The following is a 16,167-nucleotide window of genomic DNA, read 5'->3' as shown; positions in this document are numbered from 1 at the left end:
ATTAATCGTGACTCCACTACCACTGCCAGGACACCCCAAGCATTTTTAAATTGCCAAAAAGTGCCAAAGGCAAAGTTCTCTACTATGCTAACAAGGGGAATTCAAATGAAGGGTCTTTGACTTGAAACATTAAGCCTGTTTCTCTTCCCACATACGCAGCCTGATCTGCTAAGTATTTATTTTTTTTCCTATTTTCACATAATGGAAGAACACAATCCTTGCTTGACCCATTTAGCTTTGATTCAAAACTCAAGACGTGCCCTTCACTATGCAGATCAGTACAGACCCTTTGGTCTATTGCAGATCTGGCAATCACTGTAATTGCTTATTTAACTGCTGTTCAAAGCCCTTGTTCTAGATACTTAAATTCTTTTTCAAGTTTATAGAAAATTAAGGGCTGTTTGCAGATCTTCCATTAAAGTTAACACCTTTGAAATTATTCCTTATTTTAATGTATAATGAAATCATTATAATAATTATAATAAGTGCTATCGATTATATGCACTTTGTTGTTTTATGAAACAGTATTAAGGCCTTTTCTCCTTTAAAAGGGAGATTTCAAGTTTCACAACAGTCCTCTTAAACTTGATAATTCAGTTCCAAAATGTTGACAGTGTAATGAAACAAATCAGAGTTATAGTCATAGAGCACTACAGAACAGAAGCAGGCCCTTTGGCCAAGCTGTAATTTTGTCAGTGCAATTGACCTGCACCTAAACCATGCCACCCCCATATCCCTCCCATCCATGTCTTATCCAAAAATCTCTTAAATATTGGAATCAAAACTGCATCCACCACTTCCACTCGTTTGACATTCTCACCATCCTGGGTGAAGTTCCCCCTCAGGTTCCCCTTAAATATTTCACCTTTCACCCTTAACCTATGCTGTCTAGTTCTAGTTTCAGCCAACTAGAATCTCAGTCCGAGCCTTGTCACTGTAGTCCAAAATGCTGGAGAGACTTAACAGAACAGATAAGTGGGGAAGATCAGTGAATTATACAGCAGAGGCCCCTTGGCCAATATGCTGGCACCAGGGAGGCTCTCAACATGCAGGTCATTGTGAAACAAGTTGAAGTTCTAGATCTGGATCAATGGGAACTGCAAAGGAATGAAGAACTCCTCACAGGTTAGCTACAGAAGAAAACAAGCCTTCCATCGACAGTGTCTTTCCTTGGAACATTCCAGAGGTGCTTTAAAGCCCCCAAGGGACTTTAAGTGTGTTACTGTTGCAATGTGGAGAAACATGCTGGGTAAGTAGAGTACAACAAGCTCTCACAAACACCAATCTGATACTGAATTAATCTGTTGGAGTAATATTGATAGAAAGAAATATTCACCAGGACACCCAAGGTGAACGTGCTTCCTTCTCACCTTACCCCTCTTGAAAATAAATGAAATGCAATCTCTAATCCAACAACACAGAACTCTCGCAATAATAGTCCTAGAGCATTACAGCACAGAAACAGGCCCTTCATCTCAACTAGTCCATGCCAAGCTGTTAGTCTGCCTATTCTTAACCTGCACCCAGACCATAATCTTCCATACCCCTGCCATCTATGTACTTACCCAAATTTCTCTTAAATGTTGCAACTGAACCCAGATCCACTGGCAGCTCATTCACACTCTCACCACCTTCTGAGTGAACAAGTTCCTCCTCAGCTTCCCCTAAATATTTCACCCTTAACCTATGACCACTAGTTCTAGTCTCACCCAACTTCAGTGGAAAAAGCCTGCTTGCATTTACCCTATCTATACCCTTCATAATTTTGTATGCCTCTCCTCAATCTCCTATGCAACAGGGATTAAACTACTAAACAATTCAACCTTTTCCTATTACTGAGCTTCTCAAGTCTCAGCAACATCCTTGTAAATGGCCAGAGGTCACTTTTCACGAGTCGGGCCAGAGGTCAAGTGGCTGTGGGTCAGCAGTCGCTCCCCACAGAAATACCGAGTTTGACCTGTTGCTCTCCTCGATGCTGACGGAGGATGTTTACGGAATTCCAAGCCATATGCAGTTATTGGTGTGAACTGTAGTTTATATTGGTTTCCTTCTGTTCTTGTGTTTTCTTTCCTGTTGCCAATTGGTGGGTGGGCAATATGTTACTTGTTTTGGGTGAGGGAGGGGTTGGGGATTTGAGGTCTGGTGTTCTTGTTGGTATTTTTCCATTTCCATGTGAGCGATCTGCTAGATTTTTCTGAGACAGAGGTTGGGGGGGGGCGTTGGCGATGTTCTCGCTGATTTTTTTTTGCATGGGAGGGGCTTGGGGGTTAGGGGTTTGATGTTTTAACTTCAGTGTCCAGGTGGGTAATCTGTTAGTTTTTGTGCAAGGGAAGTTTGGGGGGGGGGGGGAGAAGGTGGGGTTGGGGTTTTCAAGTTTTCCTTCTTTTCCTTTTTCATGCAGGGGTGAGGAAGGGGTTTTGATACCTTTTCTTTCAAAGATTTTCATAGTTTTTCTGTATTTTCATGGCTATCTGGAGAAGACTAATCTCCCAGTTGTACGTACTTCGATAATAAAATGATCCTTTGACATCTTTCCTGTAGGTAGGTGACCAGAACGGCATACAATATTCGAAATCAGGCCTCGGCAACATCTTATATAACTTTAACATAACATCCCAACCCTGTACTCAGTAGTTTGATTTATGAAGGCCAATGTGCCAAAGCTTTTTTTATGACCCTATCTACATGTGATACCATTTTCAAGGAATTATGGATCTGTATTTCCAGATCTCTCTGATGTACTGCACTCACTAGTATCGTACCATTCACTGTGCAAGTCCTACTCTAACCGTCCTTCCAAAGTGCAAGACTTCACAATAGATGCACGCTTTCCCCTGAAGTATCTAATGTGGGCCCTGAAGCCTCAAACTTCTAATTCAAAGGAGAGAACACATAATCAGACACTGGAAAGTTAAAGCAAACCTACCACTGGCACTTTGTCAGTTCTGGACCCCTGGTTGCCCACTGCAAAGTGGGCAGAGAACAGTTACAAAGCTGGAACAGCTCCACTTGCACTAATTGGTAGACTGATTACATAACTGGACTGGCACCTACCAGTCTGGACCATTGTCTTAGCAACATTGACTCTACTCAGACTGAGGCAGATGGTGAACTTAAGTTCACTTAATTAAATGCATGGAATTTGCAAACTAATGTCCATTGCAGGTACCATGAAGTTACTAGGCTGTAAGATATATAAATAAATATCTTCTTGTCTGACATCCTTCAAAGTCAGAAACCTACAACTTACCCCAGTCTGGCCGATACATGAGCCAAGACCCACCAGTGTGTTTGACTCCCCACTACTGCTTCAGCTGCCAGTCAGGGCTGGACAATAAATGCTGATATTGTGCCAGCAGAGCCAGGACCTCTTAAACAGCAAGGGAAAAATCTGAAGATACATTATAAATCTGATACAAATAACCAAAATCAAAAGATCAGCCATGGCCTGACACAAATAACCAAATCTGATACAAATAACCAAAATCAAAAGATCAGCCATGGCCTTCTTATTCTGGCTCTTCCCCCTCTCCCCCCTCCCCTCCCTTCCTTTCCAGTCCCTATGAAGTCTCAGCCTGAAACATCAGCTGTTTACTTCCGTCATAAATGCTGCCTGACCTGTTGAGTTCTTCCAGCATTTTGTGTGTGCTGCTTAAAATCAAGGTCACATGTCAAATTCTATAAAATTCACTGCGAATTCCAACAAAACACCCATTATAAGGAGAAAAAGTGGGAGGACTGTTACCAGACCTCTCAGTGGGACACAACACTTTCTTTTCCCCACCCCCAAAACAAAATGCAACCCTAACTCAAAATGTGTGAATGGTTGCCTTCCATTTTCATGGAGTTATTCTTTCCAGGAGCCCAAAACAAGTCTGGAAAGCTACTTAACAGCACCATATCGGAACTGCTCTGTCCGCACAGGACCAGAGGCATTTACCGACCAGACTGTGATCAGTCAGGGCTGGAGGCTGAATTACTTGCATTCAGTTTGCCTAAAACAGGACGAGGTAATATCCCCAACAGCTGCCTTATCTGAATTCAACACTCTATGGATTTTCACCTAGTGTATTCATTCAGAGCAGTCAGGAAGGAGCACAAGTGATTAGTGTGCTTAAAAACCTGATTACATCTCAAGAGCAGTGACGCAGAGCACAAGACATAGGGTTGACCCAATTGCTCTTTAACCCCTTTGGCACAAGGTACAGGAGAGAGCATTAAATTCAGAACAGAGAGATATGACTTTGATCAGCATTCACCCCATTTCTCCACAGGATCTTCAACAGACCCAGGGGCCGAGACTTGGAAGACAAGGATCTCTCTTTAGGAGGAGGAATTTCTTTAGCCAGAGGGTGGTGAATCTGTGGCATGATTTTTTAAAAAAATTTATTTAGCAATACAGCGCAGAATAGACACTTCCAGCCCTTTGAGCCATGCTGCCCTAGAAACTTCCAACAAACCTGATTAACCCTAACCTAATCATAGGGCAATTTACAATGATAATTAACCTACCTGGTATGTCTTAGCACTGTGGGAGGAAACCAGATTCCTTACAGAATGGTGCTGCAATGCCCCAAGCTGTAGAAGTGTCATGCTAACTGCTACGCTAACAATAATCATTGCCACAGACCACTGTGAAGACCAAGTCACTGAGTATATTTAAAGCGGAGGTTGGTTCTAGATTAGTAAAGGTATCAAAAGTTATGGGGAGAATGGTATTGAGAAGGAGAATAAATCAGCCATAATTAAATAACTGAGGCCAAATGGCCTGATTCTGCTTGTATGCTTAATGGTCAATGGTAAAGTAATACTCATGAAGGAGTACTGGAAGTGGTGGGCAGAAGGCCAGTTTCTCTGCTGTTCGACTCCGATCAGAATTGGCAGGTGGTGAGAAAGAGGAAAATAAAAGAGGCAAAATTAGGAAAAAAATAAGTCACAATGAACCTGGGTGAATTACAATGAGGAGAAGGAAAAGCTTTCTTGTCAGAGCATTGATCTGCTTGATTTGAGTCGGCCTTGAATGGGAGTACGTGAATTGAGTCTGATGCATTAAGGATATACAGTGATTGACTGTGGATGGAAATACATTCTACTTGTGTCTCCAAAGTGGAAGGTTTAATGTATTTCAGATCAGTTCTTCCCTTCCAAGGACTTCTTGCTTCTAAATCGTAGTCAGGTACAGCCACAAACCAACCCTACACTGATCACACACTGCTGAAAACTTGCTCCACACTAAGGTGGAGACTGACAGTGAGACTAAGTATGAAACTGGGTGGGTGGAGGAGTGACTGGGGGAAGGCTGGCTGAACTGATGCAAGAAGAGCCATCTCAGCAGCAAGCAGACACCTTCCCTATGTCTTCAGCCTCTCACAGACCCCACTGATCCCGGACACTCTCTCGTTTCCCCTCTACCGTTGCGCAGAAGATACAGAAGCCTGAAAGCACATACCACCAAGTTCAAGGACAGATTCTATCCTACTGTTATAACACTTGAACAGATTCTCTAGTATGATAAAACAGATTTTGGATCTCACAGTCTAACTCATTATGGCCTTGCACCTTGTACATTGCCTGCTTGCATTGTACATTCTCTGTAACTGTAACACTTTATTCTGCACTGTTACTGTTTTACCGTCAATGCAGTGCTGCAGCTAAACAATATGTACGGATGACACTCTGTAGCTCAAACCTCAGTACACCTGACAATAAGAAACTAATTTACCAATCTGCCACACTCTGAGGTGAAGGCAAGGCAGTGAAAGAGTTGACAAATTCAGGACTGGTGGGCTGGAATGCAGAGAAGGAAGTGGGGTGGGGCAGGGGGAGATTTTGGAAGTGGTTAATTAGCTGTGAGATTTAAATCTGAAACAACTTCCATATTTAACTCCCATTGAGAAGAAGTGATAATCATGCCCAATTTTAACATGGTTCTCAGCTGGAATTTAATTAAATAACACATGGTCATCCAAGTTTAATGCCCTATCTTCTACCTTTTTATTCCATCCATACAGTAATTTCCTCATGATTTTCTCATGGCAGTGATTCTGTGGGTAAGGTTCTCTAAACTGTTCTAATCTTGTTCCCTTCCACTTTGCCAAAGGCAGACAATCCTCGCTGATTGGTTGGAGTAGCCAAGTGACCAAGCTTTGTGGCTGAGTTAACTCTTAAGCACTGCCAGGATTATCTGACTACAGTGGGTATGACAGGCAACTCAATGCTGCCCTGAGCTTCACTTTGTACGGCAGAGGCTGCTGGCTAGCAATTGAAAGCATGGGCTCCACCTGAATTTTTAAACCTGGGGAATGGTGCAGGACAAACTGAGCAACCAGTTTGTCTCACCCATCAAGAGTAAGGTGAGCAGGGATAAGAATGGGACTAGATGTCAGGACCATTGGGACCTTCAATGTGTTCACTATTTGTGAGCTGAAGAGGGCTTACTGGGACACCTTCTGTTAAATCATTTTCTCCTCTTCACTAAGACAATGCCACTCACTCCTCCAACACTTCAGAAAGCAAGGAACAGAACAGGTCCCACCCTTTACAAAATTATCCCATAATACAAGTTTAGCAGGCAGATACATTAGGGATATTTAAGAAACTCTTAGATTGACACATGGATGAAAGAAAAATGGAGGGCAAAGTGGGAGGCAAGGGCTAGATTGATCTTAGAGTAGGTTAAAGGGCCTGTATTGTGCCGTACTGTTCCATGTCCTACCACTGTCTTTATGTGGAGTGAATGTGGTTGTTATAAGCAGTGATCTCTTCATTCTTAGGTGAATTCAGGAAAGTATGGGGGTGATGTCAGAGGTACAGTTTTTTTTAAACACTGAGTGCCGGGTGCACAGAACGCACTGCCAGGGGTGGTGATAGAGGCAGATACATTTGAGACATTTAAGCGACTCTTAGATCGACATGTGGATGATAGAAAATAGAGGGATATGTGGGAGGAAAGGGTTAGATTGATCTTAGAGGAGTGTAAAAGGGCCTGTGCTGTGTAGTACTGTACTGTTCTATGTGGCACACTGACACAGCTGCGTGCAAAACCATGAACGATCTGCACTCTTGTGTTTGCAGGTGTGTGAGACCGTTCCCATCAAGGTCTCAGACAAACACAGGCAGCACTCTGAAGCAGGGATGTACTTCTAAAAGCTCTAAATCAAACTTCTGGTGGGTTTGGACTAGTTGATGACACTTCACATCCAACCTCTGCCCACTCCCTTGCATTAAACAGTGAATGATTCTATGGGACTTTGCTTGACCCCTAGATGAAAACCCATCACAGAATAACCAAAAGAGATCCTGTAGCGGCTGGAAATCCAGAGTATCACATACAAAATGCTGGAGGAACTCAGCAGGTCAGGAAGCATATACAGAAATGAATAAAATAGTGGACATTTTGGGATGAGACCCTACATCAACATTATCACCCTACAACATCAGGCTCCTGAACCAGCATGTACAACTTCACTCACAACACTAAACTGATTCTACAATTCAGTGGTGGGCAAATTGATGGAGAAGATCCTGAGAGGCAGGATTTATGAGCATTTGGAGAGACGTAATCTGATTCGGGATAGTCAGCATGGCTCTATCAAGGGCAGGTCGTGCCTTACGAGCCTGATTGAACTAAACAGGATGTAACTAAACACACTGATGAAGGTAGAGCAGTGGATGTAGTGTATATGGATTTCAATAAGGCATTTGATAAGGTTCCACATGTAAGGCTCCTTCAGAAAGTAAGGAGGCATGGGATCCAAGGAGACCTTGCTGTCAGGATGGAAGAGACCCAGACAGAATATGAGGTGTTGTTCCTCCAACCCGAGTGTGGCTTAATTGTGGCAGTAAAGTCCTCTCCTATCAGATTCCTTCTTCTGCCTGTCAATGTGTTTCTTCAGTCCTTTACCTCATCCACCCATCACCTCCCAGCTTCTCACTTCACCATCTGTTCCCCCATACCTGGTCTCGCCTATCAAGTTTATACCCCCTTCCCCTCCCCCTCATCACCTCCTTTTTCCAGCTTCAGCCCCTTTCCTTTCCATTCCTGATGAAGACTCTCAGTCCGAAACATCAACTATTTATTCCCCTCTAATGACACCGCCTGACTTTCCGAGTTCCTCTAGCACCGTATGTGCGTGTGCCCATCTCTGTCTCTGTGTGCCATTCTCACAGTCCCCAGCTGCATTGGCAGCAAAGACACACCAAGTAACCGCTGCATGTGTGACATCTGAAATCTGAAAAATACACCAAGCACATCTTTCATAATATCGAGTAACTAATTAAAAAGTGAAGAAAACAAGCTCAGGTGCTAGTGTGTGAATCAGTGATCAATTATCTCTGCAGCTAACAATGCCATGTATTTCCTTTTCCCATGGGTGTTCTGTGCACCAGAGGTGGCCCAGTTTAAGGTAAAGGGAGGACACTCTTAGCAGCTTGGGCTTGGTAGGGCAAATCACTCAGCCTAGCTACAAACTTACATTTTAATTTTATAGCCCACCCAATTAAAAACAATGCAGTAAGAGGTCATCTTACATCTACATAATTGGTTCTTTTGCATTCAACTCTGTGACTTATACCATTTATGCACATGTGTTTTAGTTGGAGAAATTTACTAAGGTAGAAATACAGAGCCACGAGGTAATGTTGCAGCTCTTAAACTCTGGTTAGACCACACTTGCGAGTATTGTGTTCATTTCCGGTTGCCTCATTATAAGAGTGTGGAAGCTTTAGAAAGGGTGCAGAGATTTGCCTAGATTTTGCTTGGATTAGACAGCATGTCCTAAGAGGAGAGCATGGGCAAGATAGGATCTTTCCTGGGGCGGAAATGGCTAATACAACTTTAAGGTGTTTGGAGGAAAGTATAGAGAGGATATCAAAGTTAGTTTCTATTTAAGAGAAAGGTGGGTGTGAGGAATGCACTCCAGGGTGGAGGTAGAGGCAGAGACATTAGAGAGATTTAAGAGACTCTTAGATAGGCACATGGATGATAGAAAGCTGGAGGGCTATGTGGGAGGGAAGGGTTAGATTGATCTTGGAGTAGGTATAAGTTTGGCACAACATCATGGGCCGAAGGGCCTGTACTGTACTGCTCTATGTCCTTAATTGTTATCTTACTCATAAAATCAACTACTGTTTTAAATAATAGAGGTTTTGCAATGGTCACAGAAAATCTCACGTTTCCCCCTTGTTAAACACACTTCCTAATCCTGACAAAATTTGACAACTAAAAAATATTCACTTGCTGCCTATGAAATGGCTGCCAACTTTAGAGAAGGATGCAGGGGACATGGAGTTATTGGAAGAGAATTATATCTGTCACTCTCCCTGGGCAATATGGGACACTGGGAACTTCAGCCCAGGAAATCTTGTTAGAATTTAAGTCCTGACAGAAAGGGATTACTAACAAGGTGACAAGTCAGTCTGAGGTCCCAAAGGACGGGGGAAATCATTCCAAGTGGAACACTCTGTTCGAAAGTAAATTTACCCTTCACTGAGCATTAATGTATTATAGAAGCTGAGCTGCCTAAACCAATTGATGTTGATGAGAGAACTAGAACCTTAATGTTCAATATTGCATCATTGGAGAAATTCTCCCACATCCAAAATTATCAATGACCAGCTGAGACTCGGTCACTAAACACAGTGACTCTTCAGTGAGCAATACCTTGAACCTTCAATAGAAATATTTTGAGAGCATAGCTTGTCCCCTCTTATCTCGATCTTGCTTAACTCGTGTTTCATGTGCAAGCCTATTCAATGGATCTCAGCAGGGTTATTCCACTCTTTATCACAGATGAGTCCAATGCTGCCCTCAGCTGGACAATGGGACATTGCCATATGCTCTTGCCAGCACATCTACTCTGTAGCTCTGGGACAGTGCAAATTTCTTGGTGGCTTCTCTCCTCATCCTCTAACCTACGGATATGGAAGGTCAACAATCATTTCCTGTTAACTTAAAATATAGATTTTAAGGGAAACAAAATATTCAAATTAAACTATATATTTAAAATGAGATCATTGAAAAGCAGATTTAGGCCATTCGGCCAGTTGAGACTGCTCCGGCATTTCATCATGGCTGATTTATTATTCCTCTCAACCCCATTCTCCTACCTTCTTCCCATAACCTTTGAAGCCCTCTCCCATGTCAGTGTATCCTTTCTTAAATAAGGGGCCCAAAACTGCTCACTCCAAAAATATTCCAATGGCAATCTGACCAATGCCTTCTAAAGCCTCAGCATTAGATCTTTGCTTTTATATTCTAGTCCTCTTGAAACTAATGCTAACATTGTATTTGCTTTCCTTACTACCGACTCAAGCTGCAAGTTAACCTTTAGGGAATCCTGCAAGAGGGCTCTCAGTCTCTTTGCACTTTTGATTTCAGAATTCACTCCCAGTTTAGAAGATCCTTTACATCTTTATTCCTTGAACTAGAATCATTCACTAGTTGGGACAGCAATGCTGGCACCCACTGGTCTGTATGTTCCAACACGCTGAACAGTTTCTTTCAGTTGAAGGGGAACTCTTGAGACCAAACTTAAAGAAATAACAAATCCGCTAACATCCAGATTATGGTGGCCGATTCTCTGTGCAGAAATATGGCCAAAGTCTGCAGTAATGTACACGTTAGAGCATTACATTTAAAAATTCTCGTGTGATTTAAGGACCCCACAACTTACAGATGCAATTTTAAGGATTGTACAACTCATGCTCTCAGTATTATTTATGCATATATGTGTACTTATTTGCTCAATTTGTCCTTTGCACAGTTCAGTTTTAGTTTATACATGGCTTTTCATAAATTCTATGGTATTTCTTTATTTTCCTATAAATGCCTGCAAGAAAATGAATCTCAAGATGGTATATGGTGGCAGATAGTGCTTTGATAAAAAATTTACTTTGAACTTTGAGTCTCTCTTGATAAAAGGCTCTTTATAATTTATATTCAGAGTCAAGTTTTTGAGCCTTGAGGTACAAGAACCTTAGGTCCCACACCACCGGGTTCGGGAACAGTTATCAGGCTCCTAAATCTAGCAAGGATAACTTCACTCACCTCAACACTGAACTGACTTCACAACCTATGGACTCACTTTCAAGTACTCTATAACTCATGTTTTCAGTACTATTTATTTATTACTATTTTATTTTGTATTTGCAGTTTGCCTTACTTTGCAGATTGGTTGTTTGTCAGTCTTTGTGTGCAGTTTTTCATTGATTCTATTGTATTTCTTTGTTCTACTGTGAATGCCTACAAGAAAATGACATATACTTACTTTGATAATATATTTACTTTGAACTTTGCATTTAAAGATTTTCTCTATCCAAACACACAATAGTCATCGTTTCTCAAAGCCTTATTGTTAATGGATATTAACTCTGACAAAGGGGGACTGTGTAATGTGTTCCTCTTCCATTATCCATGTACACAGTCATTTTGCTGAACAATGAGCAGTGGGAATTCCTGTGACTGTAAACAATCTACATCACACTGAAGGTTATTTTATTGGCACAGAGTGCAATTATCACACAGAAATAAAGCTCCAGTAGACAAGGCAGCAAAACATAGACACGAGATTCTGGAGATGCTGGAAATCTTGAACAACACCCACTAAAATTCTGGAGGAACTCATCAAGTCAAGCAGCATCTAGGCAGGGAAATAAACAGTCAAAACTTTGGGCCAAGCCCCTTCATTAGGCTGTGATGTAGGGACTGTATTTTTGATATATGGCAATACCATAGCTAACTTGCACAAAGCAACATGCTAACAACCAGTGTAATAAATGCAATACCTGCCCTTGCACCACCTCCCTCAGCGCCATTCAGGACCCTGATCAGTCCTTCCTGATGAGGCAACACTTCACCTCAGTCTGTCGGCGTCACCTATTATATCTGGTGTGGTCTCCTCTATAATCGGTGTGACCCAACAAAAAAATGGGGCACCACTTTGCTCAGCAGCTTCACTCCATCCATCTGAAAAGACAGGATTTCCCATGCCCACACATTTAAATTTGACATCCCATTCCAACATGCCAGTCTATGCCACGATGAGGCCAAACTCAAGTGGGAGGAGCAACTCCTCATACCATGTTTGGCCTCCAACCTGACAGCATTAATATTGATTTTTCCATTCCCCATCCTGGCCCCCCCCCTCACCCTTTCTCTTCTCCTCACCTGCCCATCAACTCCCTCTGGTGCCTCCTCCTGTTTCTTCAATGGTCCTCCCCTGTCAGATTCTTCCTTCAGCCTTTTACCTCTTTCACTTATCACCTCCCAGCTTCTGACTTCATCTCCCCTTCCCCACCTTCTCCCTCACCTGGTCTCACCTATCACCTGCTGGTCCTCCTCCTCCTCCTCTCTTATTCTGCCTTCTGCCCCCTTCTTTTCCAGTCCTGATGAAGGGTCTCAGCCTGAAACATCGACTGTTCCCTCCATAGATACTGCCTGACCTGCTGTGTTCCTCCAGCATTCTGTGTTGGTCTGGATTTCCAGCATCTGGAGAATTTCTCGTATTTATAGCAACGAAGAGAGGTAATTACTGGCCCAGAAATGGAGCAGAGCTCCTCTGATTTTCTCTGAAATAAAGCCACGTCTTTGAGACAGCCAAGGTCTCTCCAAATCATCAGCTCTTCTGAACAGGGAGGAAGTGACAAAGGAAGTAACCTTTGACCCAGGAGACTCAGTATTATAACCCTGTGTGGATTATGGACTCAAGTCTCTCTAATGGGGCCCTAACATACAATTAGAGATTTAGAAAACGAGAATGATAACAATTAAGCTGCGAATGATATTCTGTATGACCCTGAACTAGTGAATCTTGTTAAAATTAAATGCTAATACATTGCACTATTTTAGATATTTAGACTCCAGAAATAACCCTGTACACACAGTAAGTCCTCATTATCTGCTGGCTTACTATTCACAGATCCGCATACTGAAGGTTAAGTCAGGATCAGGAATGTTTATGTATTTATTTTAGAGATACAATGCAGAACAGGCCCTTCTGGCCCAAAACACCGCACCACCCAGCAGTCCACTAATTTAACCCTAGCCTAATCACAGGACAATTTACAATGACCAATTAACCTACTAACCAGTAAGTCTTTGGACTGTGGTAGGGACCTGGAGCTCCTGGAGGAAACCCATGTGGTCACAGGGAGAATGTAGGAACTCCTTACAGATGGCGCTGGAACTGAACCCGCTGAGCTGCAATAGCGTTGTGTTAACTGCTATGTTACTGTGGTGCCCTGTTTGGGGGGGGCGGCAGTCAGGAGTATAGAAATCATTGAATATCAGTAGGATAGAAACATGAGCAGGTTTATATACAAGTTGAAACCCACACTAGGGATTGTTTTTCAATGGGACGGTTGACATTATGTCTCTCTGCAGCTTTAATGCCATTGCTGATGCCTTTGGAGGTTTTCTGTTATCCACTCCCCAAGTCTATTCCCTACAATAATAAGTGTTTAGGATCTCTGTACCAAATGCCAGATGGCATCAAACTCCAGATTCAAACATGGTTCATCGCTCTGGATGGTGAGGGACAGGAGAGGCATCCACATTCAGGAACTAACCAGGCGGCAGGCCATTCTGGCTCTGGCGCTGTGTAATAGATCAGGGATAATTAATGCTCTCAGAGTAAAGAGTCTCTTTGGAAAGTATGATCAGACCTTGGAAAATTATAATTCATTTTGAACATGAGAAACTTGGATCTGAAGTTAGTGTCCTGAACTTACTTAAAGGAATCTGCAATGTAACTAGGACAGAGATGGTTAAAGTGGACTGGGAAAATAGTCAACAGGTAAGAAGGGACATGAGCAGATCCTGAAGGAAATATGTAATGACACTCAAAAGGAACAGACAAGAGTAACTAAAAGCCTCAAGGAGGAAGAAATGCACTTTGTTGTTACCTAACAAAGTTAAGGATGGTATTATATCAATAAGATATAACACTAAACCTAGTAAAGGTTAGCAATAGATCAAAAGATTGTGAAATGTTTAGATAGTAGTAAACTGTGATGGAAAAAAATATAAAGAGGGAAAAGACAGAATGAGAGTAAATCAGCAAATAGCAGAAAATACGAATTTCTATAGGTAGTTTAGAAAAGTAGCTAAAACAAGCATTGGTCTCACAGAGGACAAGATTAAGGCTTAATAATGAGGAAAAAATGGTAGATTTTATTTGGATCAATTTTAATTTTTGAAGAAACTATGATAGCAAATGATCACGGTTCAATGGGAATGTTGCAGCTAAAATAATCTCCATTGGAAGAGAAGATACCTTTGTAACTTATGGGTCAAATACCCTGCATCACAGGCTTTTTAAGGAAATGAGTGAAGAGACAGTGGATGCAGTGGGTGTAACCAACTAAAGGCCCCAGAGTATCAGAAAACTGCAAGTATCATCGAAGAGAGGGATGACAGAAAGCAGGGGTCTAAAGATCAGTTACATCTGCTAGCTTAATATTCACCATTGAGGGACAGCTAGAATCCATTACTAAGATTAAAGATTAGCTTTATTGGTTACATGTACATTGAAACATTGTGAAAAGTGTCATTTTGCGTCAAATCAAACCAGCACGCACTGTACTGGGCAGCCCGCTGGTGTCACTGCGCTCACAGTGCCAACATGCCATGCCCAAAACTCACTGACCCTAACGGTACATCTTTAGAATGTGAGCGAAAACCAGAGCAGCCAGAGGAAACACTCTGTCATGGATGAGAATGTACAAACTCCTCACAGACGATGGCAGGAATCAAACCCCAATCTTACAGCTGGCTGCTGTAAAGTGTTGTGCTAAATGCTATGCTAATATTAAGAAAATCATGAGGCAATTAAGTTTAATTAAGGGACTTCAAACCATAGTAACAAGGGGGAAGATCCTCAAATGAGGCCCCATAGATGCAACCGGGGAAGGGGTGGGTGGAAGTGATCACTTTGTTGAGTGTTTACGACAGGTCTCCTAACAACATAAGCTAGGTAGATGAGAAGTGTGACACAAGAGTAATAGGGTTATAGTTGTAAGGATTTCAACTGGCTCCAACATTTACTGTAAAAGGCTTGGGGAAGTGGATCAGGAAATGTTTAATATATCTTAGAGAGCTTTTTTCAGCCAGTATGTAGACTTTGTCTTATTGAATATTGGAGCAGGTTTGAGCAGCCACAGAGCTATTCCTGCTGCTGTTTCTTACATATCAGGTCCTTTCCAGCTTATGAACTCCTGACTTAGGTACAGCCACTAATATGAATGACTGTTCAAGAGACTGAACGGATAGATCTGCCATTTCATGTAGGGCTGCAAGTATCTTCTGCCACATGCAAACTTGGATTGTGGCAATATCTGGATGATTGAGTTAAATGCCCTGGTCTCACTACACGTTGCCTTTGGTTAGCCAATATTTTTATCTAAATATACTGACATGCAGCCACAATTCAGCCAAGTGTCTCATTCAGGTTATGAAGAGTTCTTGGGAAAGAATGTCTGCAGTGGCCTGCAGAGAAACTGCATGCATACCAGACAAATAAACACTCTACTGGGAGATTTCTCTGCAGCTTAGACTGGAAATCAGACATCGAAAGAAATATAATCCAACCATCTTGATATTACCATTGAAAATCTGAACATTCATTTCTCATTATCCAACCTTCATTTCCTTTCGAAGTTTGTCACCACAATAAATTCTCCCATATTTTGTTTGGTCATGACGCTTCATTCAAGATTTTGTTCCCCTATTCAATTCTTCAGGTAATTAGTGTCTCCCTATGCAGCTTACCTGGTGTAGAAGGTTACTGTTCTATCTCTGCTTTCTCAGTCTGTCTCAAACAGTTGCTGATCTGATGAGTCTTGCTGCAGGAAATTAAATTTCATTGTCGGAAGGGTTCTGTGATATAACTAACAGATTATGTTGACAGCACTGCAAAAAAACAAATCTAATCCCCAGAACAAAAACGGCAATGTTTACTTTTGGGATTGTGGGGTCATTTATGTGAGCAACCCTTCTCTTGATCTCTGCATCCTCACACTTAATGAAAAGCCTCAATTTACATTCAATTGTTAAAATTTAAGAGTTATTATTTACAGAGCCAATTAATTAATTTGTGAAATTGACAATCAAATGGTGATATAGCTGGATGTAACTGTTGGTTAAAAAACAGTCAATACATTGTCACTTTA

General features: G+C 41.9%; 1 protein-coding gene across 2 annotated transcripts in view; it reads right to left on the bottom strand.

The window, feature by feature from the left end:
- The window catches only part of LOC140187891 (flotillin-2-like), a 124,270-nt gene that overhangs the window by 33,068 nt on the left and 75,035 nt on the right, over positions 1-16,167 (bottom strand). The gene's annotated exons all lie outside the window — the stretch shown is intronic.

Source organism: Mobula birostris, chromosome 25 (genome assembly GCF_030028105.1).
Source record: "Mobula birostris isolate sMobBir1 chromosome 25, sMobBir1.hap1, whole genome shotgun sequence".
Lineage (NCBI taxonomy): Eukaryota > Metazoa > Chordata > Chondrichthyes > Myliobatiformes > Myliobatidae > Mobula > Mobula birostris.
The sequence above is the reverse complement of the archived record's forward strand: the minus strand, read 5'-3'. Positions and strand labels throughout refer to the sequence as shown.